The sequence below is a fragment of the Felis catus genome, chromosome D4, assembly GCF_018350175.1.
Source record: "Felis catus isolate Fca126 chromosome D4, F.catus_Fca126_mat1.0, whole genome shotgun sequence".
Taxonomy (NCBI): domain Eukaryota; kingdom Metazoa; phylum Chordata; class Mammalia; order Carnivora; family Felidae; genus Felis; species Felis catus.
This window is the reverse complement of record NC_058380.1, coordinates 9,016,625-9,032,599: the sequence shown is the minus strand read 5'-3', so window position 1 is coordinate 9,032,599 and position 15,975 is coordinate 9,016,625. Positions and strand designations below refer to the sequence as shown.

General features: G+C 46.4%; 1 long non-coding RNA gene and 1 pseudogene across 2 annotated transcripts in view; both read left to right on the top strand.

Annotated features, from left to right (window-relative positions):
* The first annotated feature begins 6,717 nt into the window (after positions 1 to 6,717).
* LOC123381492 overlaps positions 6,718 to 15,975 on the top strand; it is a 71,545-nt gene continuing 62,287 nt past the window's right edge. The window contains exon 1 of one of the 2 annotated variants that reach the window (XR_006588541.1): positions 6,718 to 7,584. This is a non-coding gene — a long non-coding RNA (uncharacterized LOC123381492). The remainder of the gene's footprint in view (positions 7,585 to 15,975) is intronic. The other variant, XR_006588542.1, reaches the window with a different exon arrangement.
* On the top strand, positions 11,169 to 12,355 carry LOC123381490 (annotated as a pseudogene).

Here is a 15,975-nt window from a genome sequence, read left to right as displayed (position 1 = left end):
CTTTGTGGTCATCTACTCTCAGGGATCCATGGTCAGAAGGGCCCCGTGCTTGGTCTCATGCTTTGCTGTTAACTGTCTTGAGGTACATAACACTTCTATCCTTGAACTTGTGTTTTGCACCTGAAGCCTGATGGAACGGTGGGGTATGCACACGAGGCATGCAATGTGCGTGTCTCCCTTCCTTGCTCATTATGTTCCAGATGTTTCATGAGCATAGAATTCTGGTCAGCCCACGATGCAAGAGAATTCAAGGTGAGTACAAGGTAAGAGCCCCACAACGGAGTGGGGGCGCTGGGAGTCTGAGAAGACACATGCTCTGCTCTAACAGAATTTATTTCAACCCAGAAGGAAGGCAGTGGTTTTCTAAAAACCAAGAACAATGAAGGAATCCCACCGTACCCTTCCTTATCCGTGCGACTTTAAAAACTCAGGCCACCATTTCACGACACCTAATGGTATTATATTAGCCAACCAGTTTGGCTGAAAATGATATATGACAGGAAAAGGCAAGAGTTCTTTTTCCTTTGGTCCTTTACTTCCTCATCGACAGGCTGAAGGTAGAACCAGCGAGTAGCAAGAAGTGAAAGCCCAAGAGTTCAGTTAGTTTTGGGCAGTGTTTCCACTGTTCTGGTCAGAATGAAGTACAAGGGTGCTTGGGGGGCTCAGTGGGCTAAGCGTCCGACTTCGGCTCAGGTCACGATCGCGAGGTTCACGAGTTCGTGTTCGAGCCTTGCATTGGGCTCCGTGCTGACAGCTCAGAGCCAGGAGCCTGCTTCGGATTCTGTGTCTCCCTCTCTCTGCCCCTCCCCCACTCATACTCTGTCTCTCTCAAAAATAAATAAACATTAAAAAAAATTTTTTTTAACGAATTACATACGTACACATGTACAACCTCCAAAATATGAATGGTGTAATGTTGGTGATTCTGTATGTTAATTAGATACTCTTAAAGTTGTATTTAAAACTGGCCATGGCCGAGGCGCCTGGGTGGCTCAGTCGGTTAAGCATCCATCCGACTTCGGCTGAGGTCATGATCTCACAGTTAAGAAGTTCGGGCCCATGTCAGGCCCTGTGCTGACAGCTCAGAGCCTGGAGCCTGCTTCCGATTCTGGGTCTCCTTCTCTGTCTGCCCCTCCCCCACTCACGCTCTGTCTTTCTCAAAAAATAATACGTAAACATTAAAAAATTAAAAAAAAAAAAACCCTGCCATTGCACAATACAAAGACGAACAGTAGAATTCATGCCAACAATATAATTTTTAAACTTTCCTTAGAATGTCATTAAATAGCAAATCGAAAACTCCGTGACAAGTTGAGAGACTGAGAAAGAAAGGAAAAAAGTTTTCTATTTTAGTACCACTGATGTCACACTTTTCCTAATTTTGGCGCAAGGGACCCCAGGTTTTCATTGTTGCATTGGACCGCGCACATTATGTAGCTAGCTCTGGCTCGGACGCTTCCTTGGCAATAACGTTGCCTTTGGTTCCTACCACGGCTCCTTCAACATTATTTATTCTGTGCCCTTCACTTCTAATTATTTTTAAACTTGTAATTAGACCTGTATTTCGGCCATGCTGCTTGGAATTACTGTGTATTTCCTGGTGGCTACCTCGAGCGAGGTGTAATTTCCTCCAAATGTCACCTGTGGGTCGCCTACTTCAGAATCACCTGGGAGTGGCTGGGGCTTGGGGCTCTCCTAACAAGCTCCCCCTCGAGTTGGGGGACCCCTGGCTGTGGGGCAGAGGGCTTCCAAGTGTGGTCTGAGGACCACCAGCCCCAGCCTCACCTGGGATCTTATTAGAAACACAAATGTGCCCCCCGCCCCCCACCTCTGGGGCTGGGGCTCAGCCCTCCAGGGTGTTTGGATACATGCTGCCGTCCAGGAACCACTGATGGAGTGGGCAGAACATGAGCCTCCCCCAGCAGCTAGACTGGGGCTTGAACCTGGCCGAATCACTTGTTGACTTTAAAAAAAAAAAAAACTTAGGTTATTTATTTATTTATTTATTTATTGAGAGAGAGAGAGAGAGAGAGAGAGAGAGAGAGAGAGAGAGAATGTGCTTGCGAGTGGGGGAAGGGCAGAGAGAGAGAGGGAGAGAGAGAGAATCTCAGGCAGGATCCCAGCTGCCAGCACAGAGCACGGTGTGGGGCTTGAACTCACCAACCATGAGGTCGTGACCTGAGTTAAAACCAAAAGTCAGAAGCTTAACCGACAGGGCCGCCCAGGCGGCCCTCACTTGCCGACCTTTGAACGAGTTCCCTCTCCCCAGGACAGGCTGAGACTCTTGACACCAGAGGAGAAAACTCGTAATATCAGCAAATGCCCTATAAAAAGTCTCCCTCTTTGTTGAGAAACTATACTTTGTGCCTTTAATGTTGCTGTTGAAGAATAGAGAGAAATTTAATGCATTGAGAGGGTTCTCACTGATATTCACAGGCCCCCGGGGGACCGCCCCCAGGAGAGCACAAGAAGGAATCAGAACACATGCCCCTCTTGGAATGGGGCCGGGGTCCTCCTGCAGAGCAGAAGGCTGTGGGAAGGGAAACCCTCTCAGAGGTCAGCATCCCGGAGCCACAGAGAGAGCTGATCGGCTCCCAGGCACTGAGGCAGGGAAGGCGGCCAGGCCCAGAGGTCCAGAGGAAAGCCATCACATTTGAGTGTAGCTTGCTCCACATTTTTCTTTTTTTTTTTTTAATTTTTTTCAACGTTTATTTATTTTTTGGGACAGAGAGAGACAGAGCATGAATGGGGGCGGGGCAGAGAGAGAGGGAGACACAGAATCGGAAACAGGCTCCAGGCTCCGAGCCATCAGCCCAGAGCCTGACGCGGGGCTCGAACTCGCGGACCGCGAGATCGTGACCTGGCTGAAGTCGGCCGCTTAACCGACTGCGCCACCCAGGCGCCCCTGCTCCACATTTTTCAAGAGCCAAAACACACAGTGCGACTCTTTTCTGCCAGCTTTTCTCTCCTAATATCTGAGAATTTCTATGTCATCGTGACACAAGAGAATCTAGCTTACGGTTTTCCCCAGATTGGAGCAATAGCCCTAATTTTGATAAACTGTACGAGCTTCTTTCAGCATTCAGTTTAATCAAGTGGTTAAAACTGACCCATAAGGGAAAAAGATACAGAAACCCTAAGTCCTGAACGGTCCCTCTAAAGTGTGTGTGTCTGTGTGATTAGGGGTTTGTTTATTGTCTTGTTATTCGGTGATTACAATACCAAAGTAAAATGCCAGTCTCAGTAATTCGGTATTACTTTGCATAACATTGAAATATTAGTATTGATCCTGGCATTTTATGGTTTTTAATGTTTTCAGAGTTCATGAAATGAAAAGTAAAACCAAATATTCAATATGTAACTGTTTAAAAAATTAGGGGCACCTCGGTGGCTCCGTTGGTTAAGGGTTTGACTCTTGGTTTCAGCTCAGGTCATGAACTCACGGTTTGTGGGTTCGTGCCCCACGTTGGGCTCTGTGCTGGCATTGCAGAGCCTGCTTGGGATTCTCCCTTTCCCTCTCTCTCTGCCCCTCCCTGACTTGTGCTGTCTCTGTCGCTCTCAAAATAAATAAATAAACCTAAAAATAAAAAAAAAAATTAAATGCACTCCAAAACAAGTAAAAATGTAAAAATTTTAAAGTATGCATATTAAAAATACATTGATATTTCAAAATCACTTACTAGCAATATAATTAATAAAATGGAGTAATATTCAAAAATGCTGTATAAAAGGAAAAATTTTGTCAACCATGAAAAGTTGCAAATTAAATATTACTAAAAAGTCTACATTGAGTCTACATTGAATTAAATATTGATTTAAATATATTAAATATTACTAAAACGTCTACATTAAGTGTACATTGAAAATATACAGTGTCACTACACTGTATGTTCACTAACTTGAATTTAAATAAATTAAATATATTATTTTTTTAATATATGAGATATATGTATATAATCACTGTCATGATGACAATACTTTGGTACAAATTTTCTAGCTATTGATACTCTGATTCTTTGCAGCAGGGATAGTGGTGACGTTAGTTAAAAACTGACTCCAAATATTTTCCTCTGGCTTCACATTTTCACGTAATGTCATCTCTCGCTGACAATTCTGAGAAGGCGTTTCTGAAAAGCTTTTTCTTCTGCACAAAGCACAATCTTTTTATCGACAGCAAGCTATAGCTTTGTTTCAAAGACATCATCACCAGCATGCCTTTGACTCTTCTGGCTTCGTCATGTGTGTGTGGAATATCTTATGCAGGCTTACTTGCATCAGTTTCAATTTTGTCATGTTCATTTTCCACTTTTTCAGAAAATCTTTGAACTAGAGTAAGAGGTACTCTTTGCAATGGAAGCCTGCTTCCTTGATTGTTATTTTCATTCTCCTCCTGAGGATTGCAGAGGCATAGATGAACGCTTTCTAAGCGCGTGCCGTTTTGTTGGATTTGAAATTTTAATGCAGCGAATAACTCTCGGTATATCTCACGTTGTAACAAAATAAGATTTCAGAATTAAATAGGCGTGCGTCTATTGCTCTGGGAAAAAATACAAGTATTTCGATACTTAAAACAACAACAACAACAACAACACTCCAGTTATTTACATAGATGGCACTATGATCGCACCGTGCTTGCTCACACACAAACACCAAGTCATTTTTAGCAAAAGTTTTGTTCATTTCACGGTCATGTCATGATGATGTAGTTTCAGCATGAGATGTCGGAAGAAAACATATCTTCTTTTGGAAGCAGGAAAGCTCCCGTGAGGTCTAGCCACAAGACAGAGTTGATCAGAGCATCACAAAGTTTGAAAACTCCCACATACCCACTTTGGACTCACGCACATGCCAAGGGCTCATTGTGGCCCGCCCTGGCCTTGGGGCAGCTGCGGTGGGTACCGAAGCTCCTTTTCAAGTAAAACACTCTGGATGATTCTCCTCGTGGCCCACCTGGAGGCCCTGTGTCGGCTGAGAAGTGGCCACCCCAGCAGACTTAACGTCAGATCTGAGCCCTTCGGATGCTCAGCTCTGTTTCCAGCATGGCTCTGGACAGTTAGACTCAGTGCAGTTAGGGAACTATACACATGAAGTTAGGCCAGCTGCATCAGCAATACAGAGCAAGGAGACCAAAGCAGTTTTGTGAGGGGCTGCCCACAGCCTGCCTCTATTCTCTGCTCCATAAAGCAAACATGAAGTTTCAAGCGAGAATCATCCATGGTTCTCTAGGAATTCCTCAAGTGCTGAACCCCGACCACTGCCCACTCCAGCCTGGCCTGATTTTCAGCAGGTATTTGAAATGAGGACGGGTCCAGCATTTCCACTTTCCAAATGGTCCGATCGTCCAGGGGAATCTCTACCAGCTGAGGAGCTGAGGGAAGTTGCTTTTTCAGCAGATCAAATCCAAAGCAGATGGGGACAGGAAAGTCATGGCTAAGAGGTCTGGCGCTTCTCCATGACCCGCTTTCTCACAGGAGGCTGCAGCCCATCCAGGATTGCACGCCCCACCCCACCCCCCCACCCCCCCTCATAGCCATGGCATGCTTTCTGGCGGCCGCGTCTCTGGACATGACTCTCCGGATAGAATTCTTGACATCTTATGAATCTGAAACCACAGTATGCAATAAACGGAAAAGAAATTGGAGTCCATTTGAAATGTAATTTGATGACCATTTGTGCCCATGTCAGGCATTCTATTAGAGCCTCGGAGATAAAGAAAATAGAATAAACACCCAAGTATCCAAGAAGCTCACACTGCAGAAATGTAAATACACGGCAATGAATGAGATGGAGGTGTGGCTAAGACATTAGAACGAGAAGGTGAGGCAAGGCTTCAGGTCCCACCAAGGAAGATGATCCGAGCTGGGTCTTAAGAGGCGGGCAGACCTCATCAGATGCTAACAGGGAAAAGACATCTACATAGGAAATTGATAGGGTCACAGGTTGGGAGCAAGGAAAATCATGACTGTGGTCCAAAATCACCAGGAGGCGCCATGCGGTTGGGTATACACTTTCAGCAGGTAAGAAATGACTTGAAATAAGGCAGGTCTCTGTCACCAAGGGCAAGGGGCAAGGTCTGTTCTCGATTTCTATCTGGAGTTCATCTGGAGTTCTATCTGCCAGTTCTATCCGGCATCGCTAGATTCCCAGCCGGGGAATGCAGGCACAACTTAAGTTGTAGCAATTTCCATTAGCTGCTAGCTCATAAGAATGAGAAATGGAGGCAGAGAAGACAGTTCAGGGCACCTGTGACGAGGAAGAATGGAGGTGGGTCAGGTGCGCTTCAGGGAGAAGAGTCTTAAGAAAAGTTCTGTTTGGAGATGGAGGAGATTTGAACACATTGCAGGCTGCCGGCCCGTTGCCACGGACGATGGGGGGATTGAGGAGACAGGGGAGAACAGAGGTAATCCAAGAAGCCAGATTTGTATGCATGCCTGGCCTAGCATGCAAGTTTCTCTCAAGCCACTATGTGCAGTGGGTCAGTATCGGTCATTGTGCAGAAGACCACACTACAGACTCTTTGCCGTGATAATGCCGTACAATAAGGTGACGAGAACAGGAGCCATTAGAGAAATGCCTTCATCTCAGGGTGGATGGAATGGCATTGATGAAAATAGCCGACCAAGAAAGGGCAAAACGATGGACTAGACGAGATCCTATCACGGAACAAGTCACGTTACCGGGAAACCAAAGAGCTGTGAAGGGTTGTGGAGAGGGAGGGCAGGCAGGAAGGAGAGAGTGTAAAACTCAGACAAAGAGCGGTCAGGTGAGAGGATAAACAAGGACACAAGAGTCCCGGCCTTTGTGAGGGGAGAATAATGGCTTGAGGTTGTCAGCAGCTAGCAAATTCCATGGCCCCCTACCCGGCCCTCCCCTTCCCTACCGGGAAGGCTGCGAATGAGACGCCAGCTGCAGCTTGCAGTGTCAGGGCCAGGAAGCCTGTGGGGCCTCGGGAAATGGTTTGCGGTATCTCTGGCTCTCTTGGGTCGCCCCACGGCGAGTTGGCTGTCCATCTTTGCAACCTGGCCGACCGCCACCCATGACTGTAGAGAGAGCTGTCCACAGACGGCCTGGCCCCGAGCTCCTCGGAGACACCGGGATCACTCTCCACCTTCGATCCCCTCTTTGATCTCCTCAACAACGAGTATCAAGGAGTGTTTCTCTCTCTCCAAGTGACAGGTGGGGACAGCGATGGGCACTGCTGTCCTAATGCTTTCTGGACTCCTTTGGGAGGTGTGTTCAGAGCCCCGCTCGGTGCTCCTCAGAGTTTAAGGTACGGGAGAGTCACCTGGGAATCTTGGCGAAAACGTGGGTTCTGATTCAGCAGGTGTAGGGTGGGGAGCTGCGATTCCGAAGTTCTACTCAGGCCCCAGGTGATACCAATGCTGCTGGTCCGTGGACCACATCTTGCATAAAAGGGCCCCGGAGCCGCCCCTCAGTCTGCTTGCGAAGAGCTCGTGGTCCGTGCAGCAAGACGCCCGTGCTTCTTGACCACTCGCCGGACGCCCCTGCGAAGCTGTCCTTGGCTCTGCTCAGCCCCGCAGTGCACTTGGCCTGAGTGTTTCTGACCCAAGCTTGTGCAAGTCTGTAAGTACGTTTTCTCCTTCTCTCTTAACAGCACAGACAAGGCAGGCCCGGCGCTCGTGGGATTCTCCCACTTGGCAGAGAAGAGTAGTCGAGCCCACAGAGAAATCAGATTTCCAAATGACTTTTGCTTATGACCTGATTTACATTTTCGTCAAGAACTGGGGAAATGAGCTATTGTGCCGATCCAGGCCCTACCTCCTTGCTGAACTCTGCTTAGGGAGAGGAAAAAAACCCCCACAAAACTCGAGGATTTCTGCAAGGTTTACTCGACTAGCAAAACAGAGGAGGACGAAAGTTTCCTAGAATGTTTATATTTAGGTTCTGCCCAAGGGGAGTTCTTTTTATCACCTGAATGTGTCACTTTAATTTGACAAACAGTGGGAGAGAAGAGACTGGCATTGAAAAATGCTTATAACACTGTGTAATACTTCACTTACTCTGGCACGGTGGATCCTTATAAGAAGGAAGCTTTATTTTCTGTCCTGTCGTGTCAATTTTGTTCAGTTCAACAAACACGTGTGGAGTGTCTATTATCCAGCAGGTGCTAGGCTGGGTGCCGAGCACACGGGGCAAAGGAGAAAGGGTTGCTGTCACAGGGGAACACTCAGCGCTATGTGGGAGACAGGCAAGCAGGGGATCGTGTCTATGCAGTGTTGGTGGTGCCAAAGTTGAGGTAAGTGTCTGGGGTGCCTCTGAGGTCTCCTTCACTAGCCTGGAGGTTGGGGTGAATGGGAGGCCTCTCTGAATGGAGAATACCTGACCTGCATCTAGGATTTTGAGGAGGAATTTGATGGGTGAAGTTGGGAAAAGATGATTCATTAAGACGCCTCATTCACGTCCCGATTGACTACTCGTTGAATTCCTGATTCTTCTCTCTTGGGCACAGGATAGAATAGGATACCCCTGACTCTTGAATTTAAGTGTGGCCGTACTCTGTGCTTGAGCCAAGGAAATGTGAAAGGAAGGAGTGTCACTTCTGGGTAGAAGCTTTAAATGCCAGTATGTGATTTATCATTTTCCCTCTACTGCTGAAGAAACTGGGGAAACATACGTTAAGATGAAACTTCCATCTGTCAGGCTTCTTGAACGACTACAATGAACAGAAATAAATCATTTTTGAAAGCCATGAATTTTTCGGTAGTGGGTACCACAGCATTAGTCTATCCTGCCTGACACAGAAGGGCATTCGGGGTGGGGAATTTTATTGACAAAAGTTCTGAGACCTGTGATGTCTTTGATCTGGAAAGTGGAAGTGGTTAGTAACACCAGAGAATGTGGTGGAGACTGGGGTGGGTGGGGATTGGGTGGGACTCAACCTCACTTGGGTCTCAGGGAAAGAAAAGCTTGGTTGATTGAAGTCAGGCTCACCAGATGAGCTCTGGAGTTTCCTTTATAATTAGAAACTTTGATTTTTTTTTTTTTTTTTTTTTTTAACAAGACAGGACGCAGTTAATGATGGTTTTCTTTGGGAACACCTTTTGCCAAATTCTCTTACGTGTTTGGAGTTCTTCCTCTTAAGAGCTTTTTTTTTTTTTTTTTTAACCCATGGTATAGTCCTGAATACTGTGCAAAGGGTTTATTTTGGTATCTTCAGTAGACAAAGTTTCTTGATGGCAGTAAGACTCCAATTGTAATCCCAAGATCCTATACACTGTCTAGGAGTGTAATAGGTGAACAAATGAAAGCGTCCGGCTTCGGATTCTTCATGAGACCTAGTTTTGGCACCTCTTCTAACTCTTGGGACCTCATCAATCTACTAATCCATACGCTACGTGGTTCTGCCTAAGCTACTCTTCTGGTCAATTGACTCCCTGTGAGCCCCGTTGGCTGTCCTCCAACAGTAAAGCCTACCGAGACTCTGACTCCTGTTGGCACTTTGAGGCCCTGAACCACCTGACAGTTTTCCAAGTACCTGATGAAAAGACAAAGACCCCCCACGTCAACCTGTGGGGCGTTGTTTTTTTTTTTTTTTTTTTATACTGATGTGTGAGGGGAAGGGGATAGCAGATTAATTCTCTTTCCGTCTCTACAATGGACTTTTCCATAGGATCACCTATATGGAGTTGTCCCACGTGGCTGAGTGGGTACCCTGCCGAGTGATTGGCCACATGGCAAATGGTGTCCAGTGATGACCTATCCCATTACCCCATTTCATTGCTTCTTCTGTACCTCCGCTCCGTTTTCCTTTATTGTCGCCGGGCTCCAAAAAGTATCGGCACAAGATCTTTGGCTCTGACTCTACTTTCTAAGGAATGTGAGCTAAAACCATTCATTTCAGAACAGTTTGTGGTTCTAGAAAACAGGTTCTAGAGAACAGTCCCTGGTTCTAGAGAACAGGCCCTCAGAGGAAGATGGGGCGTGCGCTTGTCTATGGTCAGAAAAGAATAGGATTACATGGCTCGTACTAAGTGGATTGTTAATAACCCCTCATAGTCAATGATCTTAGAAGGACTTCCTATGAAACCGTCTTGTGTTAAGTTCAACCTGGAAATTCTCCCAAGTTGTCCTGGGATTTCTAAAATGTTTAGTATCTAAGTGAAAAGTCAGTCAGGCTATGAAACCGAAGTCTGCAACAAAAATCCGATGGCTACAACCTTGACCAAAGAAGTAAGGAACTCCTGGGGGGACAGGAGGTCGCAGAAAAGTAGCCTCAGAAGCACACACCATGGGTGGGCCCAGAGAGGAGGTGGCCGATGGAGGACCCTGAATCTGGGGTATGAAATGCGGTGAAATTGTGTCAATGCTGGTGGTTCCAGGCTCGGGAAATAACCTTTTGCTGAGTGGTCCTTCTCAAAGGCCTGGAAAGCAGACTGCGTCCCCTCAGTTGTCACACTTCCTAAGGGTGTGAAATCTGAAATCACAGCCTGGGTCTGTTGTCCGTTCCCTGCACGCGGCTGGGCATGCCAAGGAGCTGGGTTGCTCTGGGGCCAGTCTCCAATGCTCTCTGTGCCACGGGCATGGTTAGCCTTGGCCTTTGTTCTCACTAATGGCTGCTGTGAAATGCAAGGGGGAACTAGGGGGGAGGGGCGACAAAGGGCCAGTGCCCTGCAACAAGTAGATGGGGGTTGCGGTTGCGTACCGCTCGGGGAGACTTGGCCTGGTCCCCTGTGCCTGAGCCTCCCTGGCACCATCCGTAAAGCGGGACCGGATGCCGGGGTTAAAGGGGTGTGGGAGTGAGTGACCGTGCCTGCCACCGGTCCTCACTCCTGACTGCTCTCTCGCTGCAGCTGCCAAATAAGATTTGAATCAGAGTATGTTATTTGAAAGAGATTTATGGCTTCAAATGTTAATTAAACTCTGCCTATAAAGTATTCCACGGTAAACACTCTCAGAAGAGCTCCCTTATTAAACAAATGGGAATGATTTAAAAATCCGTCCCCCCCCCTCTGGGGGTGGTGGGGGGCAGTCAGCTCCAGCCCGGAGACTGGCTAGGGGGTGGGGGCCAAGTTCTCGGAGGGGTTGTGCGGGGGATGGGGCGCCGAGGCCGAGAGTCACAGAGCCCTGGTCTCCTGGCTGGCTGGCCATCTGGCCCACACAGCGTGCATGTGGGGTCGCCCAGGCCCCCGTCGCCGACCCCGTGGGTCCCACAGCCCCCAGGCCTCGGGGAACCACCCCTCCCCCTTCCGCTCTCCAGGCAGGCAGGAAACTGGTGGTGGCATTTGCAGGCACAGGTGCTCAGGGAGGCTCTGTGGCCCAGAGGTGCCAGAATATGCGAGTTGGAAGTGAGGATGTGGGCCCTTGGGCATCGAGCAGCGGAGGAGCGGAAGGTGCACGGTGCGGAAGTGGTGCAGGGAGACCAGGAGGATGAGGCCAGCTTGGAACTGGCCCTGACTGGGGCCCACAAGCCTTCGTCCTGATGGACGACTGGGGAAACTGCAGCCAGGAGCTGGAGGTCCCGCAGGGAAAGCTGCTGGGCAACCTGGCTAAGCCCCTGCTGGAGAACATCAAGACGCTGAAGGCTGGGGGACTGTAAGCAGGCCTCTGTGTCGGCCAAGGGCAGGTGGAGGATTATTTGCGGGACACGGGAGTTGCCATGGCCAGCATGTGGCCATCCTGCTATTTCAGGAACCTCTTCTCCTACTGTCCCAGAAAGCCCCAGATGCAAAGAGCTACCTCCTGGGCTTGTCCATGGGTGATGTGCCCATGGACGGCCTATGTGTGACCAATGGGTTCTGTGATGCTCAGCCTGCTGAAGATGCCACAAAAAGAGGTTGGCCAGAACATTGGGCTCAGTGCTTAGAAGCACCCCCCTGGAAGCCTGGGCTGTCCTGCTCTCCGGGCACACGGGGAAGTCCTCTGGTGCAGTGCCACCATGACCCCAGAGGATGAGAACTAGCACTTCCCTGGAACCCCGGACCTGGCCCACGCCGTCCCTTTCTATGCCCTGAAACCTGACCATGGCATCCAACTGACCCTGACGCTCAACCCCGAGGTCCTGTTGCTGTAGCAGCACAAAGCAGACTTGGCTGGGCTCTGACCCTGCCGCCTCTCGGCCCCATCTGCAGGGACGGGAGATGCAGTCACAGTCATCTGGTCTTAGGTGACAAAAAAAAATCACAGGCCATTGTTCTCATACACACAAAAGAAAGATGAAAAAGTCAACATGAGTTACTTGTAACTGGCAAGAATTTGGAAGCTAGGGCTCCCAAGTAGGTTAGCCTTTCCTGTCTCTTTTAAATAAATCGTTGGTATAATCCCTGCTCGCAGGAAAAAAAAAATCTTAAATCAACACAGCTAGAATGAATGACCTTGGTTGTCCTGCTCTAAAGTATTAGCTCTGTTTTCAAAGGAACCCCATAACTTGTATTCACTTTCTTCGTACCACAGGCAGAGACCAACCTCCTGTTCTGCACTTAGCAGGTACTTAATGAACATTAAATTAGTGACCAGTCTCCTACTCTGAGGTATGATCTGTCCTTAGGCTGAATCGAAGATCGTTCGACTCAAATGGTAACTTTGAGGTGGTGTTGTGGCAGGGGAGGGGAAAGGAGGCTGAAAAGCGTGGGTTACTTAAGTTTGCAGATCTTCTAAATTTTAGCAGGTTGGAAATCCAAAATTTCTGGATGTAACTGGTCACTTACATCGGGATTTGATCACCAGGATTCCTCAGCTGCATTTATAATTCCACTGCTAGCCAAGCCGCTCAGGGACCCGGTCTGGCAGTTGACAATTATTAGGCAAGTTGTCTCTAAGAAGGGTGAACGGTGTCTGAAGCAAGTAATTTATCATTATTTCCAGCCTTTGGTTTCCTTGTCTTTATGATGGCACACTGTCAAAAAAAAGATGATTCTGGAACTCTGTTGAGATGTGGGAAATACTTGACTGCAATGAGGCCTATGGTGAGGTGAGCCATACGGGAGGTGGAAGCCGAGGGGAAGGCATGAATATTCATGGGGCACCTGTTCTGCCCCAGTGGCTTTAGCCATTTATTTTCTGTCCCTCTTTCCAGAGCAACCCTGCGAGGGAATAAAAAGTGTTATTTATTGAGGGTTTACTCTGGGGCCAACCCTTGAAGGTCCTCACCGTGGCAAATTGTCAAAACAACCCAGGGGGAGGTGTTAGGTGCATTTCAGAGGTCACGTGTCAAGGGTTCCCTACCTGGGCCAAAGTCACCCAGCTACTTGGAGGTGGAACCAGAACTGAGAGGCACTTCTCCCGTGTCAAAGGTTTTTTTTTTTTTTCTCAAAATAAAAATGCCTTTTTATTTTATAAATAATGTATGCTTTGGACAAAAAAAAGTCAACATGGAAAAATTCTGAAATCTCTCTGAATAGGTAGTAGATTCACCTAGAAAAACAATTTTTTTTTAGAGCAGCCCTGTTATTAATCTAGGCTTTCTTCTGGAGCATTTTTATGCATATATGGATATGTTTCTATTTTTACACTCAAGGCTGCTTGTGCACACTATCTTAGGCCTTGCCTCAGCCTGACCCCAACCTGACTATATTTTGTAGACCTTCACAAACCCTAGCATGAGACTTCGTTTTAAAGGGCTGCGTTGTTGCCATTTCCTTTCTAAAAGTGAATTCCGTAATTAACCAGTTCTTGATTTGGCATTTTGTTTTCCATTTTTTTTTTTTTTTTTTTTTTTTTTTTTTTTTTTTTCTCTTGCAGACCGTGTTGAAATACGCAGACCCTCCCCTGTCCCAGTGTGTTACCTCCAAGTGCTACTGTGTCTGGGGTGGATTGCTGGATCAGAGGTAAAGACAGGCACTTGTAGTTTTGGTAGATTCTGCCCGACTGTCCTCCATGGACTTGGCCAGCTTGCCCTCTTGCAAGCAGCACTGAACGTGTCTGTTTTCCTGTAGCTTTGCCAACAGTTCTTATCAAATTTTCAGCTGTTTTTTTTTTTTTTTTTTTGGCCAATCTGATAGATGAAAATTGGCAAGTCCAGGTAGTTTGAATTATCTCTTTTTTACTTTATTTTTGAGCGTGTGCAAGTAGGGGAGGGGCAGAAAGCAAGGGGGACAGGGGATCTGAAGCTGACGGCACCAGGCCCAATGTGGGGCTTGAACTCAGGAATGGTGAGATCATGACCACAGCCGAAGTCGGATGTTCAACCGACTAAACCACCCAGATGTCCCAGGTATTTTGAAATTCTTTATCCTAAGATGAAGTTGAATATCTTTTCATGTTTGAAAGATAATTCAGTTTTCTTTTTAGGGCAATATCTGTGCATACCCTTGGTCGATTTTTTTTCTGTTAGGTTCCCTTTTATGTATTAGGGAGTTAGCCTTTAGTGATGGGAGTTATAAGTACTTTTTCCTAGTTTCTCTCTTGTCTTTTGACCTTAAGTAGGTTTTTCCCATGGAGAAATTATTTTTTTTAAAGAGGCAAGTTGACCAGTTTTTTGTCTCTTCTAAGTGGGAGTTCTCATTAGATCATGACTGCTCCAATGTTAAAAAGTAAATCTCCCATATTTGGGTCTGGATTTTGACTTCGCTGTTGGCATAGAAGTCTTGTGTCCATTTGGAAACAATCCCACAGAGGGGGGATTGAAGCATGCATCTAGTTTTATGTATTTCTAGGTAGTTCTCCAATTCTAGTATGTTTTATTGAATCATCTCATGACTGATGTGAGATTCCTTCTTGATCCTACACTCAAGTTGCTACAGATGGGTCTGTATGTGCCTTTTTTTGACTTTGTATTCTGTTCTATTCAGTCTCTTGGTACATCACTATTCTCTTGTAATAACTAAAGGTTTTAAACATGTTGGAACATCTAGTGTGACTAATTCCACACCCCTCCCACTTCCCCCCATATTGTTGGTTTTCAGAGTTTTCCTGGTTATTCCAACTCCTCTTTCCATATAAGGTTTGGAATCAGATTAGTTGTGGTGCTTTTCTTAAACTAAACGTGTAAGTATTGCGGTATATTAAACCTACAAATTTAGGTTTCGGAAAAGTTGCCTCTAGGTCATGGTGCGCGTTGTCATTTTTATTTTTTATTTTTTTAAGGTTGATTTTTATTTTTGAGAGAAAGGGAGGCAGAGCCTGAGTAGGGGAGCAGCAGAGAGAGAAAGGGAGACACAGAATCTGAAGCAGGCTCCAGACTCTGAGCTATGAGCTCAGAGCCCCATGCAGGTCTCAAACTCAAAAACGATGAGATCGTGACCCGAGCTGAAGTTGGACGCTTAACTGACTGAGCCACCCATTTAAAAAAGCCTTTTTCTTTTTTTTAAGGGGTGTGGGGTGGTTGAGTTGATGAAGCGTCTGACTCTCAGTTTTGGCCCAGGTCATGATTTGCTGGTTCATGGGTTTGAGCCCCATGATGGGCTCTGCATTGACAGTGTGGAGCCTGCTTGGGATTCACTCTTGCTCTCTCTCTCTCGGCCCCTCCCCTGCTCACTCATTCTCTCTGTCTTTCAAAAATTTTAATCTTGAGGTGTATTGCGAAGTTTCTCTTCTTGTGGCCCCTGTACAGTATTATTTTAATTCCTGATTTGGTTGCGATACTCATAAAGCCTTATCTATGTGGTTGTGTATATGTGCATATATATAATATATATAGTATATGTGAAAGATAATGTATTTATTTTATACTTCTCAAGTGTTGATGAATTTCTTACTGGTTATGGTAGCTTTTCAGTTGTAGTTTTCATTTGCCAAGTATACCATCTGCAAATAATTTTTCCTGCTCCTTTCCAATTTCTAGAATTAGGATAATAATTTTCTGTTACCTAGTTGTGTTGGCCATTACTTCTAGCACAGCATCAACTACCATTTCTGACTTTAATGGTAATGTTTCTAGTGCTTCCCATTAAGGATAATGCTAGCTTTGGGATTATGATAAGAAGATTTTATCTTGTTAGAGAGTTATTTATCTAATGCTATTTTACTGCAGTTGTAATTTATAAAATTAAGAATGTATATTGAAATTTTCCTGGTATC